The sequence below is a fragment of the Pleurodeles waltl genome, chromosome 1_2 (genome assembly GCF_031143425.1).
Source record: "Pleurodeles waltl isolate 20211129_DDA chromosome 1_2, aPleWal1.hap1.20221129, whole genome shotgun sequence".
Lineage (NCBI taxonomy): Eukaryota > Metazoa > Chordata > Amphibia > Caudata > Salamandridae > Pleurodeles > Pleurodeles waltl.
Window position 1 is genome coordinate 332,938,154 of NC_090437.1, and position 24,803 is coordinate 332,962,956.

Here is a 24,803-nt window from a genome sequence, read left to right on the forward strand (position 1 = left end):
GTTAATGCCAAAATGGAAGTGACCTCATACTGCTAGCGGTTGACGTAACAGCATAAGGCGGTGTTTACCGCCGTACACACCGTCATTGGTTAACATGGATGCCAATGGGGAATCCTGGGATATCATGATCGCCGCCGGCAGTGACGGTGCACACCGCTGCGGTACATACGCAAATTCGTCATCTATACTTCACTTGACTCCCTGATCTCATGCGAACAGGTACTCCACTGTGTGTACTGCTGTGTCCTGCTTCTGGTCATGGATGTGGCTGGTGTTGCAGGGGAAAGGGCCCTGGTCTTCACCCCGGAGGAACTGGAGAGGCTAGTGGACGGGGTCCTGCCCATGTAATCCAAGCTCTACAGATGACCAGAGGTACAGGTGAGTCGTGGTTTGGGGTGCACTGTGTGTGTGTAATGGATGGTGTTGTAAGGACATATGTGTGCACCTCTGAGCCTGCATGGACCATAGTGCATGGCATGCTGCGTGCATATGTCCTGTAAGTCTGACAGTACTATCCATCCCATAGTGGATGAATTGCCAGCTGCACCTGTCTTGCAAGTGCCTGACCTCTGTGTTCCATTTCTGTGTCCCCCTTTTGGGTCAGCTCCCACCAGAAGAGGGCACTTTGGCATGCCATCGCCATGGCGGTGCGGACCCTGGTGGTCTACAACCGGCGGAGCACCCACTGCAGGAAGAGCTGGGAGGACCTGCGGCGCTGGGCATGTAAAATCTGTGAGGCCCAGCTGGGGAAGTCCTCCCAATGTGGAAGGGGTGCCTGTTGGACACTTACCCCCCTCATGCAACCTATCCTGGCAGTGGCGTACCCAGACCTGGATGGGCGCTTGAAGGCTGCACAGCAGTCACAAGGGGTGAGTACTCATGCCGCAATCTTAAGTCTGGATGGATGTCTGTGTGTGCATTAGGGTTCATGCTGCTTAGAGGCAGGGACTCTGACTGTTGTCCATCTACATGATGGTCCCCGTGGGGTGCAGGGGTGTCTTGGTCAGGTCTCCCACAGGTCGGGTCAATAGGTAGTTCAGGGGATGGGTGTAGAGCAGGGTTCTGGTCAGTAGTCAGCGGCATGGCCATGGGCATAGTGAACCCACTGCCTGTTGGGGGTGTCTTCTGGGTGGGTGTATGTCTGGCCACTATGTACCTCCATTCAGCTATTTACAAGTGTCTCTCCTGTTTTGTCTCCCCATCCCTGTTCTCTTGTGTTGTTTTTGTACATCAGCAACATCCAGCGAGGGTGCTGAGGCACCGGCAAGTGGGGAAGCAGCGGCCCATGGATCCTCGGAGGCAGAGTCATCCGACGCCAAGGGGACCGGTAGGTGGGAGGGCAAGGGGAGTACCACGGGGGAGGCAACTACCACTGGAGGTAGTGACTCCGAAACCTCCTCTGATGCGGGCTCCCCAGAGGTGGCGGACCCTAGTGGCCACACAACTACAGTGACATCTTTTGCCACCCCCCATTCCATCACCGCCCTACCTTCTGCTCCACACCGAGTTGCCCGTGCCCGCTCACCCAGAAAGATTGGCGTCTCCTTTGCCCCAGGCACCGCCTCCCCTGCCCCAGTCAGCCCTGCTGCCCCCACAGAGGAGGCTATTGACCTCCTGAGAACCATCTCTGTAGGGCAGACAACCATCATCAATGCCATCCAGGGGCTAGCATCAGAGGTGCAGCAGACCAATGCTTATCTGGATGGCATTCACAGTGCTGTGTCTGCCCTACAGAGATCTTTTCAGGCTCTGGCCTCCTCTTGGACAGCAGTAAGTTTCCCTGGCCATTCCATCCCCGCTCCAAACTCCTCTACCCCTTCCAGCACCCCATTCCCTTCACCCGTCCAAAGCACACAATCTGACGCTCAGTCAAGCACTTCAACACACAAGAAGCACACTTCAAAACACAAGCACCACACCTCCCACCACAAGCATTCACACAGCCAACATACACATGCACACACAACATCCACTTCCCCCAGTGTGCCCACCTCTTCCGCCTCCCTGTCTCTCTCCTCTACATGCACACCCTCATGCACTGCACCTTCAGTCACTGTTGCTGCTCCTCTTACTGCACTCACCACAATAGCAGACATCCATACATGTACCCCAGACACCCCACCTGCACTCACCACAACTACTGTAGTTGACACATGCAGCACACTCACCAGACTTGCAGACACCCACACAACATACATCTACACTGGCAGCCTGTCTTCTCCCACTGTGTCCACCTGCTCCTCCAAAAACACACAAATGCACCAAGACACCCACCCATCACACATCCACCACACCTCATCACACCTCAGCACACTGTCCAGTCACCTGCACCCACTACACACACCCCTACACCACATACGTCCACACCCTCTGCCTCCACTCCCACACCCTCATCCAGGACCACCCCAATTGCTCTGAAGAAACTTTTCCTCTCCCGTGCTGACCTCTTCCAACCCACTGGCCCACCCTGTCTTGTCCCTCAGCATGCACACCTCCTTGCCTTTTCCACTCCTTCCACTTCACAGCCCACCCCTGTCCGCCCATCACATTCCTGTGTCCCTTCCACAGAGAAGAAAAAGCCCTGTGCAGAGCCAAGTCCATCTGCCTCCACCCGCTCGAAACACCCCCACCTTCAAAGAACAAACCCACACCCCCTCAACCTTCCAAGCGCAAGTCCAAGCCCCACCCCTGTCACAAGTCCTCACTCCCACCACCCCCTGTGAGGAGCCTGGATGCCCCTTTGTTGCCCCATTAGGTGGAGTACTGTGCACTTTTGGGAGTCAGGTTGGGGCTGTTGTGGCCCATGGGACTTCTTGCTCAACGGACTGGCCATTGGCCTTGTTGGAAATAGTTCGATCTGTGAGCTGTAATAAATATTTCTGTGTGGCCTGTGTTTGGCGGCCCATTATTGAACCCTGGTCTTTCATTTAATTGTTTGTGGGTGTGGGGCATTTGTGTGTACTATGGTCAAGTTGTATTTGCCTTGTGTCGGGTAAGTACCTCTTGCTGTGGGGTGTATGGGTTGTGCTGCTGGGAAGGGTTGGGGTGTTGCAGGGTGGGTGGAGTGGGTGGGTATGTAACTGTGCCCTTTTCTCCCTTGTTTCATAGGTTGAGGGACTTACAGTCGTCGTCGTCTTCGTTGGTGGTGTCGTCGTGGAGGTATATGGCAAGGAGCAGGGCTGGCATGATCTGCAGCTCTCTAACCATGTCTGCTTTGGCGCGTTGTGTGGGCCTCCGGTGAGTGTTTAATTGGATTTGGTTTATTTCTGCTTGGACTTGCATGGCAGTGGTTCCCGCCCCAGAACTGGCAGCGGATTAGTGGTTCATAATTTGATGGGCGGGTTGGGCCTTTCCGTCGGCCTGTGGGCGGACTCTGCCATCGTCGTTGGCACTCCTCTACTGGCGGTGGATGGTTTTCTGGATGCCTGTGTTTCGATTGGTTCATTATTTGGCGGTCCGGAGCGCTCCTCTTTTGGCGGTTTTTACCGCCCCCGCCGGCGGCACGGTTGGGACCGCCGTGTTCATAATGAGGGCCAAAGTAAAGAAAATATATTTTATTGAAATATTTGGAGGTTTTCCTGTTATTCAAGCGGATGAAGATTTACAATAGTTACTTCTGTTGATTTTAAGGACTGTACTGGAGTGTTTTTCCAGAACCATGATATACTAACTATAGAAAACGTAGTATATGGGTGCTCTGCTATTTTCTTTATACATGGGTCTTGACAGAGTTTTTCTTGCGAGTCACATCTTGGCAACGGGTGTGCCTTAGTGTTTGAGCACCATTACCCTAATAACATTTGAACTTAGAGAGAAGTATGACTGATGTATCATTGTTGCCTTTCTTTGGAAGCTTACACAAAATTTGACAGAAAGCTAGATCTTGCTTCACAGATGGTGCTGTTTGTGATTTGGTGAAATCTGTTCAGTAGTTTTTTAAAGAAATTAAGGGTCAAAAATATTTGCACATATGGATGGTTGGGTCTGCAAGATATTCCAGAGACTCTTATGGGAGCAGCAGTTTTAAAAAAGAGAGTTCTGATTATCCCAGGGATTGTTTTTCCCTTGAGCCAATTGACTCCTGTGGGAGTCAGACGCCTGCAGGAATGAGTGCTCTGCCTGGCTGCTAGCAACATGAGAAAATGTTTCTCGCAGCAATTACAGGACTCAGGAACTTATTCCCCTGCCCTGAAGTGTTCAATGGAAAAAAAACATAAGGAGGCAGGGTAGGGATACCCTGCACCCCTAGGCCCCATGGGGCCTAAACCAAAATAAATCAGCAAACATTGTGCGATCCAGAGGGACTCCTGCGGAATGAATAAAAGGCAAACACCAAGTAGCCTGGCCACATTGTTCAGTTATAGGCCCTGAAGAGCCTGTCCTATTTGATAAGGTAAGGGGGCCTGTGTGCCCCCATTCCCGAGCCATTACATGTATTGGGGAGCCATGGGGATGAAAGTTGCATAAAAGGGGAGGGAGGGCGTGCCCCCAAGCCTCCAGAGGCCAGGGGGATGATTTCATTAATAAAGAGGAGGGTGCCACACAACCCCCCTACCTGAGCCAATATAGGTACCAGGCAACCCACCCCTGGGGCCGAAATACTTCAAATAAGGGTGGCACGGCACACCTCCCCCATCCTTTAAAAGGATTTAAAAGAACCCAGTGACCCCATCCCTCAGGGACACTATTTACATTTTAAGGGGAGGAGGTCCACACGGCCCCCTTCCAGAACTCATAGGAACAACAATATCTATAGAAATCAGACCTGGGTACCTGTGAGTGTTCAGTGTCTAACTTAGGGAGGACGCAACCAGGTTTACCTATCCTCACACTCTCTCATTGTGTGTAACAGTTTTATCAATGACATTGCTGCAGGACTTCATTTCCGAGAAACACTAACCACTTAACTGGATACAGTTATTTTTTGTGACAACCCTATACATGTATGCTTGAAGTTGAGGAGTTTGGGGTTAATAAATAATTGCAATACTACAACAGCTTTTCTCTCCGACTTCAATTTTTTAACATCAAACATATAGGTGGTCATTACAACCCTGGCGGACGGTGTTAAAGCTGCTGAAATACCGCAAACAGGGCGGCGGACAATAAAAGGGAATTATGACCCTGGCGGTAACCGCCAACAAAGACAGACACTTTAACACACCGCCCGCCACGGTGGTACAGACAAGCAGTGCGGCGGTCACCGCCAACAGACAGGCGGGAGACAATGTACCACCCACACTATTCCAACCCGCCAATCCGCCACCTTTTCCGGGGCAGATTCAACGTGGATAAAAACACGGCGGAAACAGCTTTTGCTATGGGAAAACGCTCACCTCAACATACTCCACGAGGAAGGAGGACACCATGGAGGCCGAATTACAAATCCTACCTGCCCTTGTCTTTCTGCTCCTCTACGACCAACAGCTACGTAGGCGCGAAGACGCCAGTGAGTACTGCATCTACGACACGGGGGAGGGGGGAAGCAAAAGTTAGGGGGACACCCACCAAACACCCCCACCCCCACCCTCGCATATTACAACATACACACCAATGCAGTCACAAAAATCACAGTAACAACCCACAATCCCCCCGGAAGAATGAAAAGACAATGCGAAATTCGGTCAAACATTGTAATGTGCCAATATATATGTCATACAAAAATATACATATATATATATATCTCAAAATCACTCTTATTTACACATACAATCCGAGAAGTAGTGCAGATATGTACACAACAATGTCCGTACACCAACAGTCCAAAAATGCATGGGTGAGGCCCACAAACTATACCTGACCAAAATCGGAGAGAACACTGCCGGGGCATCAGATAGAAACACTACAGGCACCTCAGGGGGAAGGGAAGGGGGGGCACCTCAGCCAGATGAATGCGAAGCCAGATCCACGACGGGGCTCCATGCCCATTGATGTATCCTGGGGAGTGCAAAGCCACAGTCTCTCAAGTCTCTACAGTGGGTGGGTTGCCCACTGTGCCATCCTGGGGAGTGCAAAGCCACAGTCTCTCAAGTCTCTACAGTGGGTGGTTTGCCCACTGTGCCATCCTGGGGAGTGCAAAGCCACAGTCTCTCAAGTCTCTACAGTGGGTGGTTTGCCCACTGTGCCATCCTGGGGAGTGCAAAGCCACAGTCTCTCAAGTAGATGCAGTTCTCTACTGGTACTGGGGGGGACTGGTGCCCAGATTGGATGAGTCTCCCCGTGAAAGTTCATGTCCTGTCACTGTCCCAGCTGCACATGGGAGAAGGATGCCTGATGTGGCGGCCTTTTCATTCCTACACGGTGCATGCCCTGTTCAGCGGTGCTTTGCCATGGCGGTCTATGGACTGTTCAGTGGTGCTTTGCCATGGCGGTCTATGGACTGTTCAGCGGTGCTTTGCCATGGCGGTCCTTGCCCTGTTCAGCGGTGCTTTGCCATGGCGGTCTATGGACTGTTCAGCGGTGCTTTGCCATGGCGGTCTTTGCCCTGTTCAGCGGTGCTTTGCCATGGCGGTCTATGGACTGTTCAGCGGTGCTTTGCCATGGCGGTTCTGGACTGTTCAGCAGTGCTTTACCATGGCAGTTCTGGACTGTTCAGCGGTGCTTTGCCATGGCGGTCTATAGACTGTTCAGCAGTGCTTTGCCATGGCGGTCTATGGACTGTTCAGCGGTGCTTTGCCATGGCGGTTCTGGACTGTTCAGCGGTGCTTTGCCATGGCGGTCTATGGACTGTTCAGCGGTGCTTTGCCATGGCGGTCCCTGCCCTGTTCAGCGGTGCTTTGCCATGGCGGTCTATGGACTGTTCAGCTGTGCTTTGCCATGGCGGTCTATGGACTGTTCAGCGGTGCTTTGCCATGGGGGTTCTGGACTGTTCAGCGGTGCTTTGCCATGGCGGTTCTGATACGGACATTGGTGTGTGGCATGATGATCTCTACACTGGGCATTGGTGTGTGTCATGACGTTCTCTCCAATGGGCATTGGTGGGTGGCATGACGTTCTCTACAATGAGCATTGGTGGGTGGCATGACGATCTCTACATTGGGCATTGGTGTGTGGCATGACATTCTCTCTAATGGGCATTGGTGGGTGGCATGACGTTCTCTACAATGAGCATTGGTGGGTGGCATGACGAAGTCTACTCTGGGCATTGGTGTGTGGCATGACGTTCTCTCCAATGGGCATTGGTGGGTGGCATGATGTTCTATACAATGAGCATTGGTGGGTGGCATGACGTTCCATCATTGCCCAGCGGGCAGTGGCATCCGGGCCCCTCCTGGGCTGTGACTCCGGCGGTGGTTTCTGGACCAGTGACGATACTTGGGCCCTCCTGGGCTGTGACTCTGGCGGTGGTTTCTGTACCAGTGACGATACTTGGGCCCTCCTGGGCTGTGACTCCGGCGGTGGCGGTGGTCTCGTGACCAGTGACGATACTTGTGCCCTCCTGGGCTGTGACTCTGGCGGTGGTCTCGTGACCAGTGACGATACTTGGGCCCTCCTGGGCTGTGACTCCGGCGGTGGCGGTGGTCTCCTGACCAGTGAGGATACTTGTGCCCTCCTGGGCTGTGACTCTGGTGGTGGTCTCTGGACCAGTGACGATACTTGTGCCCTCCTGGGCTGTGACTCTGGCGGTGGTCTCCGGACCAGTGACGATACTTGGGCCCTCCTGGGCTGTGACTCCGGCGGTGGTCTCTGGACCAGTGACGATACTTGTGCCCTCCTGGGCTGTGACTCCGGCGGTGGTCTCTGGACCAGTGACGATACTTGTGCCCTCCTGGGCTGGCGGTGGCGGTGGTCTCTGGACCAGTGACGACGGTGCTGGCGGTTGTGTCTGGACCACCGGAAATGATGGCGCACTTCTCCGCCATGACACTCACAACAGGCTGGGCAGACTTCCTCTGGACCTTCCCCACCTTTGTTGGAGTTACAGCTGACTCACCAATCCCCTTCGAACCCATGTCACTTGTTGTCCCACCAGGACTCTTAACACGGTCCCGTCGTCCACTCTCCAATTTTAGAGCCTTTACAGGGGGTGGGCTGCCAGTGCCTTGGCTCCGGGTCCTACTGCCTGCCCTGGTGGCCGGTGCACTCCACAAACCTTGAACACGCACCACTGGTATTGGAGGCTTTTTGGCTGAGGCGCTACGACGGGACTGATGAATTGGAGGGGGGGTGGGGGCAAAAATGTCAATTTGACATAGGGACAGTTTCTGACGGACACTGGGTTGGGTAGCTGGAGGGGGTCTGGGAGTGGAGGAAGAGGAGGTGGTTGTAGGATGTGTCACTTTAGGTGTTTTGGGTGCAAGTGCAGGTACTGGAGGCTGTCGTGAGGTGGATGGATGTTGGGTGAGTGATTGCCGGCGTTTGTGTACTTTGGGAGGGGGCGTCACAGACACACTGGGAGAGGACACAGGGGACGTGTAAATGGGAGTGGAGGTGGTGAGTGCAGGTGAGCGGCTTGTGGTGCTGGGTGTCCTGGTGCGAGTTCTAGTGCCTGTAGATGTGGTGCATGCAGGTGTGTGTGTAGACGAGACTTCCAGGGGGGAGGGAGAAGAGGAGGAGGGGGACACAGTGGAGACAGTGGATGTTGCTGTGTCTGTATGTGGGTGAGGCTTGCGTGAGTGCCTGTGGTGTGTGTGGTGCCTATGTTTGCTTGAGCTACTTGTGTGTGTTGACTTGTGTGCATGCTGGTCTGTAGGTGTGCTTGGGATGGGCTGGGGTACAGGGGATTGGGTCTGGGTGGAGGAAGTTGGAGGGGGGAGGCTGGACACAGGGACAATGGCTGCCATCAGTGCTGAGGCCAGAGATTGCAGGGTTCGCTGAAGGACAGCCTGACCAGAATGAATGCCCTCCAGGAATGCATTACCGTGTTGCAACTCTCGTTCTACACCCTGGATGGCATTCACAATGGTAGACTGCCCAACAGTGAGTGACCTGAGGAGGTCAATGGCCTCCTCACTGAGGGCAGCAGGGGTGACTGGGGCAGGGCCTGAGGTGCCTGGGGCGAAGGTGATGCCCACCCTCCTGGGAGAGCGGGCACAGGGCGAACGCTGAGGGGCTGCTAGGAGGGCGGTGCTGGTAGGGGAGGTGGCGGCTGTACCTGTAGAAGTGGGGCGCACAGATGGTGCCGCCACCACAGGGGAGCTCCCATCGGCTCCCCTCGCCCTCCGTCCCACTGGTGCATTCAGAGTCTGTGGTGTGGCCCTCCATGGCCATGTGGGATGCAGCTCCCTCGTGCTCCGGTGCCACTGTGCCTCCGCCTGATGATGCTGATGTACAAAAGGACAGGGAGAGCAGGAAAAGGGGGGGGGAGACAGAAAAAATTGAGTTTTAGTGCATGGCATTCCGCTACCGTTGGCGGACAAGACAGACGCAGCAGCCCCCTGCATTATGCCGTGCTCCTGCCCTCTGCACATGCAATTTCTGGGATATGGCCTACATGGCAATGGTGGACATCTGCGCACATGGATGCCACAGGGGCAACTATACCTCAACTTGGCATTCTGGTGAGGTGGGGTAGAGTGCCACATGGCCTACATTATGGAGGGTCCTTGCCTACCGAATTCGCCCTGGCCTAGGGACACCCATAGCCCACCTCCCCCACCCAGGCCCCTCCACTGCACGCAAAGTCCGCAGAATGAGGTTGTACTCACCCTCTTGTGTCTGCTGTGATGTCCTCAAGCGCCCATCCAACTCCGGGTAGGCCACCGCCAGGATCCGGAACATCAGGGGGGTCATGGTGCGACAGGCACCCCTCCCACGTTGGGAGGCCATCCCCAGCTGAGCCTCCGCCGTCTTATTTCTGCAGCGGCAAATGTCCTCCCATCTCTTCTGGCAGTGGGTGCCCCGTCTCTGGTGGGCCCCCAGGGTCCGGACCTCCTTGGCGATGGCACGCCAAATGTCCCTCTTCTGGTGGGCGCTGACCTACATGACATGCACAAGGGAAGAGGAACAGTCATTACCAACTGCACCGTCAATGTGAGTGGCCCCCTCCCTACTCTGGCCATGTGGCCCATTCATTCCCATGCATAACTGTTCTATGTACTCTGCCCCCTTCCCTCTTCCACCCAGCCCTCTCCACCAAGGCCTAGCCCATACAACGTGATCCCTCTGTACTAACCTGTTGGTCTGGAGGACCGTAGAGTAGCGTGTACTGGGGGAGGACCCCATCCACAAGTTTCTCCAACTCCTGTGCAGTGAAGGCAGGGGCCCTTTCCCCAGATGCAGCAGCCATCGTCGCTTCCAGACCGAGGTCACAGCAGCACTAGCAGTGTAGGTCCTCTCCTGTCGAAGGTCAGGTATCTAGTGATTGAACAGATAGAAAATGGCGGTGACGTCCGCCGCGGTAACGTCCGCAGCGGTGCGCATCATCACCGCCAGCGCACCTGTTCATTGGCTCCTGGGACCCATAGGGTCCAATGTTAACCAATGCAGCATTGCGCTGCGGTCTACGACCGCCTACCGCAACGGTGTGCAACGCCAGCGCAGTTACCCCACAATCCCATTGTCCCACTTTAGAGGTCAGGCAGCCGCCATTTCAGGGGCCCACATGGCTAAATTTACTACTGCGTCACACATAGCTAGGCCTACACTCAACACACATACAGGAAGGGTTTTGTGTCTGGTGTAGTCTTGTGTGTAACTGTGGGTACATACCTGGAGGATTAATGACTGGTTCTTCGCTGTTGTCCTTCGTAGGCACCGTCAGCTGGGACATATGAGAAGATGGCGGAATCCTCCGGTGTACCGACCGCTGGTGGACCTGTTGACAATGGAAGAAAGACATGTCACTGTCACCTACAGGTTTGACCGTGCCACTATCCAGGAACTATGTACCCAGTTGGAGCCAGACCTGATGTCACCGATCCGCCATCCGACTGGAATCCCCCCTGACGTGCAGGTGCTGTCAGTGCTCCATTTCCTTGCAAGTGGGTCATTTCAGACAACAGTGGCCATGGCATCAGGGATGTCCCAGCCTATGTTTTCCAACGTCTTGTCCAGAGTGTTGTCTGCCCTGCTGAAACACGTAAGGAGATACATCATATTCCCTCAGGTGGAGGATTTACCTACAGTGAAAGGTGACTTCTATGCCCTTGGACATATCCCCAACGTCATAGGTGCCACTGATGGGACCCATGTAGCTCTGGTCCCCCCCGCAGGAGTGAACAGGTGTACAGGAACAGGAAGAGTTATCATTCTATGAATGTCCAGATGGTCTGTTTGGCAGACCAGTACATCTCCCAGGTAAATGCTATGTTCCCTGGCTCAGTGCATGACGCCTACATCCTGAGCAATAGCAGCATCCCTGATATGATGGGTCAACTCCAGAGGCACTGTGTATGGCTATTGGGGGACTCTGGTTACCCCAACCTTTCCTGGCTATTGACCCCAGTGAGGAATCCCAGGACCAGGGCAGAGGAACGGTACAATGATGCCCATGGGCGGACTAGGAGGGTTATCGAATGCACCTTCGGCCTCCGTAAGGCCAGGTTCAGGTGCCTCCATATGACAGGTGGATCCCTATTCTACTCACCGAAGAAGGTGTGCGACATCATTGTCGCCTGCTCCATGCTCCATAATTTGGCATTGCGACGCCAGGTGCTTTTCTGCAGCAGGATGATCCAGATGACGGTGTTGTAGCAGCTGTGGAGCCTGTGGACAGTGATGAGGATGAAGCTGAGGAAGAAAACGACAACAGGGATTCAGTCATACAGCAATATTTCCAGTGACACACCGGTGAGAACATTTTCTGGTTTAACATTACATTAACTTTCACACGTCTGCCTCTATCCTGTACCTACATTTCACTCACTATTTGTTAATTGAGTTGTACCCTTCCATTTCAGTTTCACAAGTGTGGTAACCTACGTGTCAACTGCTTGCATCCTTCAAGGGCTTGTGATGTGTGACATAGGTATGTTTGCCTTACAATGGGTAACCCATTATGACACTGTGATTGATAATACAAAGTACCAAATCATAGACTGACTCTAGATTTTTTGATGTTTCAAGGGTGTTTATTGAAGTGCTAATTATTGGAGGGGGTGGTAAAATGGTGAGGGGTGATGGTGGAGGAATGTCCATGGCAGAGTCCAGTCTATTAGTCTCACAGGTGCACTGCCCATCTGGGCATAGGAAGTGGAGCTGGGGCAGTTCGAATATGGACAGGGTAACAAAGTGGGACAGTGGGAGGACAATCAGGGTGGTCTCATTTCCTGGCGGGGGTCTTGCCATCTTGCTCTGTCCTGTTCCTGGCTCTCAGGGACCGCTTGCGGGGTGGTTGTCCGTCTGCAGGGGGTGGGGTGCTGGTGTGGTGGTCCTGTGGCGGGGCATCCTGTCCACTAGCCATGTACCCACAGTTACACACAAGAATATACCACTCACAAAACCCTTCTTGTATGTGTGTTGAGTGTAGGCCTAGCTATGTGTGACGCAGTAGTAAATGAAGCCATGTGGGCCCCTGAAATGGCGACTGCCTGACCTCTAAAGTGGGACAATGGGATTGTGGGGTAACTGGGCTGGTGTTGCACACCGTCGCGGTAGGCGGTCGTAGACCGCGGCGCAATGCTGCATTGGTTAACATTGGACCCTATGGGTCCCAGGAGCCAATGAACAGGTACGCTGGCGGTGATGATGCGCACTGCCGCGGATGTCACCGCCGCGGACGTCACCACCATTTTCTATCTGTTCAATCACTAGATACCTGACCTTCGACAGGAGAGGACCTACACTGCAAGTGCTGCTGTGACCTCGGTCTGGAAGCGACGATGGCTGCTGCGTCTGGTTAAAGGGCCCCTGCCTTCACTGCACAGGAGTTGGAGAAACTGGTAGACGGGGTCCTCCCCCAGTACACGCTACTCTACGGTCCTCCAGACCAACAGGTTAGTACACAGGGAGCACGTTGTATGGGCTAGGCCTGGGTGGAGAGGGCTGGTTGGAAGAGGGAAGGGGGCAGAGTTCATAGAACATTAATGCATGTGAATGAATGAGCCAAATGGCCAGAGTAGGGAGGGGGCCACTCACAATGACGGTGCAGTTGGGGATGACTGTTCCTCTTCCCTTGTGCATGTCATGTAGGTCAGCGCCCACCAGAAAAGGGACATCTGGCATGCTATCGCCAAGGAGGTCCGAACCCTGGGGGCCCACCAGAGACGGGGCACCCACTGCCGTAAGAGATGGGAGGACATTCGCCGCTGCAGCAAGAAGACGGCGGAGGCTCAGCTGGGGATGGCCTCCCAACATGGGAGGGGTGCCCGTCGCACCATGACCCCCCTGATGTTCCGGATCCTGGCGGTGGCCTACCCGGAGTTGGATGGGCGCTTGAGGGCATCACAGCAGACACAAGGGGGTGAGTACACTCTCATTCTGCGGACTTTGCGTGCAGTGGAGGTGTCTGGGTGGGGGAGGTGGGCTGTGGGTGTCCCTAGGCCAGGGCGAGTTAGGTAGGCAAGGCCCCTCCGTAATGTAGGCCATGTGGCACTCTACCCCACCTCAGCAGAGTGCCAAGTCGAGGTATAGTTGCACCTGTGGCATCCATGTGCGCAGATGTCCACCATTGCCATATAGGCCATATCCCAGAAATTGCATGTGCAGAGGGCAGGAGCATGGAGTAATGCAGGGGGCTGCTGCGTTTGTCTTGTCCGCCAACGGTAGCGGTATGCCATGCACTAAAACTCTCTTTCTTCTGTCTCCCCCCCTTTATCTGCTCTCCCTGTCCTTTTGAACATCAGCATCAACATGCGGAGGTACAGTGGCACCGGAGCACGAGGGAGCTGCATCCCACATGGCCATGGAGGGCCACACCACGGACTCTGAATGCACCAGTGGGACGGAGGGCGAGGGGAGCTTCACGTTGGCCACCGGATCACCAAGCAGCGACACGGACTCGTTCGACGATGTGGGCTCCCTTGTGGTGGCGGCACCATCTGTGCCCCCCACCTCTACAGGTACAGCCGCCACCTCCCCTACCAGCCCCGCCCTCCCAGCAGCCCTTCAGCGTTCGCCCCGTGCCCGCTCACCCAGGAGGGTGGGCATCACCTTCGCCCCAGTCACCCCGGCTGCCCTCAGTGAGGAGGCCATTGACCTCCTCAGGTCACTCACTGTTGGGCAGTCTACCATTGTGAATGCCATCCAGGGTGTAGAACAAGAGTTGCAACACGGTAATGCATTCCTGGAGGGCATTCATTCTGGTCAGGCTGTCCTACAGTGAACCCTGCAATCTCTGGCCTCAGCACTGATGGCAGCCATTGTCCCTGTGTCTAGCCTCCCCCCTCCAACTTCCTCCACCCAGACCCAATCGCCTGTAGCCCAGCCCATCCCAAGCACACCTACAGACCAGCATGCACACAAGTCAACACACACAAGTAGCTCAAACAAACATAGGCACCACACACACCACAGGCACTCACGCAAGCCTCACCCACATACAGACACAGCAACATCCACTGCCTCCACTGTGTCCCCCTCTTCCTCTTCTCCTTCCTCCCTCCCAGTCTCGTCTACACACACACCTGCATGCACCACATCTACAGGCACCATGAATCGCACCAGGACACCCAGCACCACAAGCCGCTCACCTGCACTCACCACCTCCACTGCCATTTACACGTCCCCTGTGTCCTCTCCCAGTGTGTCTGTGACGCCCCCTCCCAAAGTACACAAACGCCGGCAATCACTCACCCAACATCCATCCACCTCACAACAGCCTCCAGTACCTGCACCCAAAACAGCTAAAGTGACACCTCCGACAACCACCTCCTCTTCATCCACTCCCAGACCCCCTCCAGCTACCCATCCCAGTGTTCGTCAGAAACTGTCCCTCTGTAAAGTTGACCTTTTTGCTCCCACCCCCCCCCCTCCAATTCATCAGTCCAGTCGTAGCGCCTCAGCCAAAAAGCCTCCAATACCAGTGGTGCCTGTTCAAGGTTTGTGGAGTGCACCGGCCACCAGGGCAGGCAGTAGGACCCGGAGCCAAGGCAGTGGCAGCCCACCCCCTGTAAATGCTCTAAAATTGGAGAGTGGACGACGGGACCGTGTTAAGACTCCTGGTGGGAAAACAACTGACATGGGTTCCAAGGGGATTGGAGAGTCAGCTGTGACTCCACCAAAGGTGGAGAAGGGCCAGAGGAAGTCTGACGGAGAAGTGCGCCATCATTTCCGGCGGTCGAGACACAACCGCCAGCACCTTTGTCACTGGTCCAGAGACCACCGCCAGAGTCACAGTCCAGGAGGGCCCAGGTATCGTCACTGGTCCAGAGACCACCGCCAGAGTCAGTGCCCAGGAGGGCCCAAGTATTGTCACTGGTCAGGAGACCACCGCCGGAGTCAGTGCCCAGGAGGGCCCAAGTACCGTTACTGGTCCAGAGACCACCGCCACCGCCGGAGTCAGTACCCTGGAGGGCCCCGGCTGCCACAGCCCCGCTGGGCAATGATGAAACGTCATGCCACACACCAATGTCCAGTGTAGAGAACGTCATGCCACACACCAATGTCCTTATCAGAACCGCCATGTCAAAGCACCGCTGAACAGGGCAAAGACCGCCATGGCAAAGCACCGCTGAACAGTCCTGAACCGCCATGTCAAAGCACCGCTGAACAGGGCAAAGACCGCCATGTCAAAGCACCGCTGAACAGTCCTGAACCGCCATGGCAAAGCACCGCTGAACAGGGCAAAGACCGCCATGTCAAAGCACCGCTGAACAGTCCTGAACCGCCATGGCAAAGCACAGCTGAACAGGGCAAAGACCGCCATCGCAAAGCACCGCTGAACAGTCCTGAACCGCCATGGCAAAGCACCGCTGAACATTCCTGAACCGCCATGTCAAAGCACCGCTGAACAGGGCAAAGACCGCCATCGTCTCCTGGGAGTGGTGGTATGCTCCCATGATGGAGGATAGGGCCTCGTGGAGAGTGGGTTCCCTTGGCCTGTCCGCCCCCTGTCGCACAGCAGCCCTCCCAGTTCCCCTGTGTTCTTGTGCCTCCGTCCCCTGGACCGTGTGCCCACTACCACTGCCCCGAGGTCCCTGTTGTTGTTGGGGTGGTGGGTTACCCTGGGTGCCCTGTAGTGGTGGACACACCGCTGATTGACCTGTCCTGGGTAGGGAGGTTTGGGCCCGCTGGGTGGGTGCTGTGCTGGTGTTACCAGAGGGTGGAAGGTCGGTGTTGGGCTGTGCCTGTGCAAGGGGAACCGACTGTCCCGAGGCCCACGATGGTCTGGGCTGGTCATCAGGATCCAGTAGGGCAGAGCTGCTCTCGTCACTGTGGGCCTCTTCTGGGGGTGGAGGGGTGTTGTCTGGACCCTCTGGTGTGGTGACGGTCCTTCGGGTTCCTGCAGGGGTATAAGAGCTAGATTATTGCATGTGTGTGTGTGTAATGGTGTGCAATGGGTGGGTGTTTGTGTACCCCAGTGCAAGCATTCCTGTGTGGGGGCTTGTGTGATGGTGGTTGGGGGGGTGTTCTGGGTATGTGCAGTGGGCATGCTTTAGTGAGGGGTGCCCATGCTTAGTTGTGTCATGCAGGGCTTGGTGTTGGGATGGGTGGTTTGTGTCATGGGTAAATTAGTGAGGAGTTGTAGTGATAGGGGAGGGGGTGAGGGTGGGGGTGTGATAGCATGCAGGTAGGGTGGGGGATATGATAGTTAAGAATTGACTTACCAGTGTCCCATCTTCCACCAACTCCTGCGAGGCCCTCAGGATGCAAGATGGTCAAGACTTGCTCCTCCCATGTTGTTAGTTGTGGGGGAGGAGGTGGGGGTCCGCCGCCAGTCCGCTGCACCGCAATGTTGTGCCTGGATACCGTGGAACGCACCTTCCCCCGTAGGTCGTTTCACCTCTTCCTGATGTCCTCCCTATTTCTTGGGTGCTGTCACACTGCGTTGACCCTGTCGACTATTCTGCGCCATAACTCCATCTTCCTGGCTATTGATGTGTGCTGTACCTGTGAGCCAAATAGCTGTGGCTCTAACCGTACGATTTCCTCCACCATGACCCTGAGCTCCTCCTCGGAGAAGCGGGGTGTCTTTGGCGTGACATCGGGTGGTGTGTGTGAGGTGTGGGGTGGTGTATGTGGTGATGGTTGTGGTGAGTGTAGTGGTGTGTGGTGTTTTGTGCGTGGATGTTGTGTGGGTGATGGTGTTGTGTGCCTCTGTGTGATGGGGTTGTCAATAGCTGTGCTCTCTCTCTGTCGCCTTCGTCTCGTAGGGGTTTGTGGGTGATGTGGGTGTGTGTTTTATATTGTATTGGGTGTGTTGTTTGTATGTGTGTCAGGTGTGTGTATTTGGAATTGTACAATGTGGCGGTGTTTTGTATATGTGTGTGTATTTTGAGCGCGGCGGTGTGTACCGCCAATGGAATACCGCGGTTGAAAGACCGCCACGTGGATTCGTGGGTCGTAATAGCATGGGGGTGTTTCTGTTGGCGTGGAGGTGGAGGATTTGTTTCCGCCAGTTTATCACTGACCTTTGGTGTGGCGGTCTTGTGTGGGTGTCTGAATTTCGGCGGATTCCAAGATGTGTGTCATAATAACTGTGGCGGAATGCCGCCGCCACCGCGGTGTATTGGCGGTCTTCTGCACGGCGGTAAGCGCCTTTTACCGCCAATGTTGTAATGACCCCCTTTGTCTCTCTTGTGCACAGACTGCCCTGACTCCTCAGCTTGAGCATGCACCTGCACACTAGATGTATGGCTGGAGACGTCAGCAACATTGCCAGGCCAATGCTATGTCAGCACATCTACACATTAGAAAACAAGGTGCACTGCAAGCCTGTGGCATTGCGGGAGACCTAGAACCTTTTGGGACAAGTACTTGCTATCATGACCTTATGTAGAGCTGCCTTTGGGGACAGATATGTGTGAACCAACAAGGAGCTTCAAGAGACTAAGGCCCAAATTTAAGAAAAGTGGTGCTGCAACCAATGCAGTGCCACTTTTCTTGCATTACTTAGTACCCCCTACCGCCACGATGTGTACGCCATATTTAATATACACCATGGCGCAGGGTAGGGGGAGTAGCATAAATATTTTACATAGGGGCCCACTGAAAACAATGGTATGCCCCATTTTAACGCCTGCTCTATGCAGGTGTTAAAAACAGCCACAATAAATGGCTAACGCAGTTTTGCGTGTAAAAGTGTAAATATGGCCCTTAGTACTTTACTGGCATCATCATCATGGCATTAACATTTTGGCCCGTATTTATACTCCGTTTGCGCCGAATTTGCGTCGTTTTTTTTTACGCAAATTCGGCGCCAAACTAACGCCATATTTATACTTTGGCGTTAGACGCGTCTAGCACCAAAGTATTGGCAAATAGCGTCATTTTTTTGCGTGAACGCCTTCCTTGCATTAATGAGATGCAAGGAAGGCGTTCCCGTCTAAAAAAATGACGGCGACGCAAATGCGTCGTATTTATACTCCCGGGCAAAAATCACGCCCGGGAGTTGGCGGGTCAAAAAACCCCGCATTTGCGCCACTATTTAACGCCTGGGTCAGGGTAGGCGTTAAGGGGCCTGTGGGCTCAAAATGAGCCCACATGTGCCCTCCCCTGCCCCCAGGAACCCCCCCTGCCACCCCTGCCCACCCCAGGAGGACACCCAAGGATGGAGGGACCCACCCCAGGGACATTCAGGTAAGTTCAGGTAAGTATAATTTTTTATATTTTTTAATTTTTTTTGGGTGGCATAGGGGGGCCTTATTTGTGCCCCCCTACATGCCACTATGCCCAATGACCATGCCCAGGGGACACAAGTCCCCTGGGCATGGCCATTGGGCAAGGGGGCATGACTCCTGTCTTTACTAAGACAGGAGTCATGAAATGGCGTCTGGGCGTCGTAAAAAAATGGCGCAAATCGGGTTGAGTCGATTTTTTTGCCTCAACCTGACTTGCCCCATTTTAAGACGCCCTAACGTCATTTTTGCCCAACGCCGGCGCTGCCTGGTCTACGTGGTTTTTTTCCACGCACACCAGGCAGCGCCGGTCTGCTTGCGCCGGCTAACGCCATTCCATAAATACGGCGCCCGCATGGCGCTTCAGAATGGCGTTAGACGGCGCTAAATTTTTTGACGCTAAACTGCGTTAGCGCAGTTTAGCGTCAAAAAGTATAAATATGGGCCTTTATGTTTATAAATATCCATCTAGTGGCTCAATTGCACAGTGTGAAACAAGGAAACCTGGCATCAATCCTGGCTTCTACGCTTGACCAAAGTTTGTGAAACTGTTGTGAGGATCTCTTGGACCTATGTTGGTTCCCTGTATTAGTGTTATTTAATTTAATTTCATATTTTATTTGTTTCAGCAAGGCTGCTTTTAGCAATGAATTTGCACACATTTTATCAGCTAAGTTTTATTCTAGGAAATATTGAGAACACGCTGCTTGTTTAGTTAGCCTTTGCAGAACATGTAATCAGTACTTTCTGTCCAAGGATAAAGAACACTGTACACTATAAGGTAGTTTGTGTTGCCTCTTCATGCAACAGCTTCTAACATCTAGACATAGCATTACATCAGGACTGTGATGATTTTATTATATAAGTGATCTACTGACCTGGGAGAGACTGAGGGCATTTTGACCACCACCGTCCTGGGATAAATTCTGTTTGACATGTTGTTTTGCTAGCGCAAATCTCCAGCCCAAAGGATTTCCTTCTATACCACAGGCCGACTCCTGACAGAACCCTCAGGTATGGGGCTGGAGCTAACCCCTTAGATCGGGCCAGTCAGAAGGGTACACCCACTATGCTCTTGAGCATAGTTTTAGGGTTAGGTAGGAACTTCTAGAAACTATAGGGAATCTAGAATTACCTTCACCATGGTTGGATTGTTCATCTTCTTTACCACATTTCTAATGCTGATTACTTTGCTATATTTCATCTGCCTAAATATCGCAGCTCATTCACTTTATACCAAATTACATTGTTTCAATAAATATATTGAAAACATATCTTCTGTCTTGCCTTGGCATGTATTAGTAATATAACAAAAGGGTAAGATCTGTTTTCATGACTTCCCTGGGGAGTCAGAGTGTCATGTTCAGGTTGCCACAATCACCTCCCCTTCCTGTGGTTTGGGGTTCAGGAGAGGCACTGTGAACTAGACAGCAATTGGGCCAGCTGTTTCTGATGGTGTGGACAGACTCATTCTTCCACACTCTGAAGTTCTGTTTTCTAATACCCAGTCGTATTATCACAGTAGGAACTGTATACCAATACTAGGCAATTGCCTGATTTCACTATGCTTCTTTGTCCTTTGTCATCACATTTTGTGAGCATAGGCAATTGACTTATTTGACTGTGCCTTTTTGCCCCCTTATCATCCCACCAAATGTGATGAGAATGGACAAAGTGGCACAGTGAAATAAAGTAATTGCCTAGGATTTCACAACTCTCTCTTGCAATGTTACATATACTGCAATATTGCTCTGTCTAGCATCACAAGCTAGGACACATATAAGGTTCATGTGATAAATAACTTGTCTCTCACTGTTTACTGGCCTTGACATCCGGTTGGTGGGGTGAGTGGCAAAAATGATTCATGTTTTAGAGGTTATCATTTCTGATAGTATACAGTCTAATGCACTAAAATGCACTTAAAGAAATATGGTATTAACATGCAGACATGTTTTGGTTTAGTGCACTGGTTCTTAGCCTTCCATATACCCCTAGGGGTTCACAACACCTTCTCAAGTGGTCCATGACTATTTAGGAAATTACATAATATTATCAGATTAATAAATAATATCTACATGAAAAAGATACATTGAAAATTTTAAAATGATCCAGAACTGTGAAGACTTTAAAAATTGAAAGCTAAAAATTAAGTTGGTATCCTAGATTTATCCATGGGAGTAGTTCAAGTAGAGTGAACCTTAGTAGAGAGAACCATAGTATGGAGAATTGGTGACCTAAAATAAAACACTAATATGCACTGACAAATCGGAACAAAAAAGACAAAGCAATATGCTAGAGGTTACCATATTGCTTTGCCTTTAAGAAATAAATCCACCTTTTGAAAAAGCCCAACCTTCCTATTAAAATTACATTTTGTATATCTTTTTTCTGTGTATTAAACACAATATTTCATAATTTAGCCATTTATTTAATGTATATTTGCTTCTTTAGTTTTGTGTATTGGTTTGTGGTTCAAATCATAGAAAATACTTAGATGATGGACCCCTGTGTCCAGTAGTTATTTATTGGAGGTCCCATGAAGTCAAAAGGTTAAGAACCACTGGTTTAGTGTACTCTATTCTTATGCTGTTAGTGTAATAATTTAATGCACTAAGCTTAAATGCCTCTGCATGTTAAAGAAGAACTGTTCATCATGTCATATGTGTTTATGGCTTGGTGCTCATTGGGCCCCTTAAGATGCTCTTCCTCATCCCACCTACAAAGAAACTGCTGAGTCTGGCCTGAAACAAGGCTGAAAGTGGTCCTCTTGGAACAAACCTTTCTGGAGTGAAGCCAGGAACAGGGTATCAAATGGCTTACCTGTGTCGCGTAGGCTCTCATTATCCTAATGAGACTACTGGATTTGTCCTGCAGAATTACCTGCACTGTGGGAGGCTGAGTCTGAACACACTACATGTGTCACCTGTTGGCCTAATCCAGGGTTTATTCTGGCTAATTAGCAGTGCCTCATCTCCACCCAAGAGCAGGGATGATTGGGCAACCCAGCGCATGACACAATTGACTCCGCAGGGAAATCGTGGTCACTCAGATCTCATCCGTTTCTCCTAGTTACATTAGTCTCACATATGCGAAGACAATCAGAGGCAGAATATAGTTCAATAAGGTTTTATTGAAGTAACTGCATTTTAGCTAATAAAGCTTGTAATGCAATAACTAGGGCGATGAAGCATGACAGGATTAAAATTGTGACAAGGAGAGTAAAGCATAAAAATAACGCTACCATATTATCACTACGATTGTTAAGAATAGTCCTACCTAGGCTATGTTAGAGCACAGCATGTTAAGCTCTAATTCTGCCCTTCGGGTTCCCCTGGGAAGACATCATCCCTCATACTTGAGCAAAAGACCTATAGTCTACATAAGCAGCTGCAGCGAAGCACTCAGCAATCAGCATACAGTTGTGGCCATCTGGCTGGCTGGCCATCTGGCTGGAATCTCCCTCTAAGTACATGGGTCACAGTAGTGTTTTTATAATAAAACAGCTGATGTTCCACAAAAGGATCCCCACATAAGAGTGTGTATGTTTCTGTGAGCATTAGAGACAAAGCATACCACTTTTGCCAGCAACCTATCTTACTGCAGCCTTGAGAAAAGCACAGAGTGAAAGAAATTTCTTGTTTAAGAACGCAGTGCTGTCCTAGGCAAAGAACAGCTAGATAGAGAAAAACTGCACAGCGGCAGACCCAGTTTGCTAAAATAACATGTGTAAAACTATAGCTAAAATGGCTACCCAACACCTATAGGCAGGGCCCAGGGCTCATAAGTGTTTTGTGCTCGTATCAGGTGACTGATCCTCTTTTGGCCTGGTGCGCTCGGGATCATGCACAGTTGAGCAGTTAAAAGTTAACTGCAAATGAACCCAACATAATAGAGGCAGAGATGATTGACAGGCAGCCCCGTGCACTACAGGGCTTAAGTAATGCTGCTACTTGTCAAGTTTTCTACCAGCATGACTGGCATTTATATGTCCCTACTGGTAACACAATTGGAAAAATAGCCTAAAGCTGTTATTTTTCCCCCTACCAGTACATACTGTAAATAGTAAATGGTAGAAGGAACCACTTTAAAAAGTGTTCTACGGCTGCCCTTATGACCCCTGGCTGAAAGTTAAAGTGAAGAAAGACAGAAATGACATTTTAAAAACTGTATTTATATATAGCGCCTACTACCCATGATGAGGTGTTTAAAAATGGATGTAGACAGCTCATATAAAGTTTTTCTTAAAAGTCATGACCGGTCCTTTGCAGGATGTTAAACCTAGAACAAACACCAGTATTTGTTCTGTGGAAGGTAGCAACCCTAGTCTTAAGCACAAAGTCCCCGGTGCTGCCTTTGAAAATGACACTTCTGCACCTCATCTGGGGGTGGTTCTGAATACTCTCTGAAACAGCAGACTGGAGGAAGGTAAGTTCCCAGCCTGCTTCAAATACAGCTAACACACACTTGTTAAAAAACAAAAAGACCCAGATTCTCAAAGGTTTAGGACCATATTTATAATTTTTGACGTAAAAGTGAGCATATGCAGTTTTGCATCAAAAAGTATAGCGCCAGCTTCAGTCATTCCAGAGCACTAGCTGGTGCCAAATTAATGGAACGCCACAAGGCAGCGCAAAGGTTGGGCTACCATAAACAAAAAAAAATTACGTTAGCCGGGTGGGGGTGGTGGTATGGGGGAAGGGGGTTTTGCACCAAAAAATGACATTAGGATGGGTAGAGGCAAAAAAATGCCTCTAACAAGCCTAGCGTCATCGTCTGACACAAAACCATCCATACCACATGACTCCTGTCTTAGAGAAGACATGAGTCATGCCCACCATCCCAATGGCCAGCACAGGGGACCAGTGTCCCCTGGGGATGGCCATTGAACCCTGTGCCATGTAGGGGGCACCAAGTTGGGCCCGTGAAGGCACAATAATTTAAAAATGAATATACTTACCTATACTTACCCTACTTACCTGGGATAGGGTTCCCCATCCTCTGGTATCCCTCTGGTGTGGGTGAGGGTGTTCCTGGGGCTTGAGGGGGGCACCTGTAGACCCATTCCATGGCGTTCAACCATGGAAATGGGCCCACAGGCCCCCTAACTCCTGGTCTGACCCAGGTGTTAAATAATGGTGCAAAGCAAGTTTTTCACCATTATTTAGCTCCTACTCCCACCCGTGTGTCATTTTAGCACTGGGGGATAAATATGGGCTATCGGGTTAGCATTTTTTTTTAGATGGGAATGCCTACCTTGCATCTCATTGACACAAGGTAGGTTCATGCATTTAAAAAATGGTGCAAACTCCAACATTTTGACGTTAGACGGGTCGAACGTCAAAATATAAATATGGAGTTCGTTTTGCACCAAATGTGGGTTCAAAAAATTGACACAAATTCAGTGCAAATAGAGTATAAATATGCCTCTCAGTGTCTGTTTAGCACTGCTTTTGGAACGCTAAACTCATGCTAACATTTTCTGATGTTCACAAACCAATGCAAATAGGTATTTGCATTGGTTTGTGTGGCAAAGTAATGCAAAGGAGCACGAAACGCTGCTTTGCATTACTTTGAGTCAAGGGTGTGTTACATGAGTGGTACATGGGTGTACCCGTGCTGCCACCCATGCTTTTTGTCGCTAAACCCCATTATGAAGCATCAGTAGAAAGGGGTTAGCAGCAAAAATTAACGCCTTTGAAAAGCAGGCGCTAAACGGATTAATGTTTTTATTTCTTCCTGCTTTTCCAACTTTGCATGTGTGCTGTGCTGTACAGCACACATGCATAGTAGGAAAAGCTTTTCCACTTGCTTAGGCATAGTATTTTCTACAAGAAGGGTACCCTTCCTGCACAAAACCTATGCTAGACTCACGCACACACCTTAGCACTATGGCGCTAAGGTGTGTGTGTGGCACACAGCAGCTGAAACCAGCACTGCCACGGGGGGGGGGAGAGTGCCATTAATATGTGAATATGACCCTCTCCTGCTCTCTCTTTGTCACGCAGCGCAACTTTTTTGGCTGTTGCACTGCGTGACAACTTTCAGAATCTGGACCAATGTATTAAAAGCAAGCACAGCCAGCCAATACGGCATTGTCAATAGGGAAACGCATTGCCAACTTTAACATCAATTTTAAAAGTGATACAT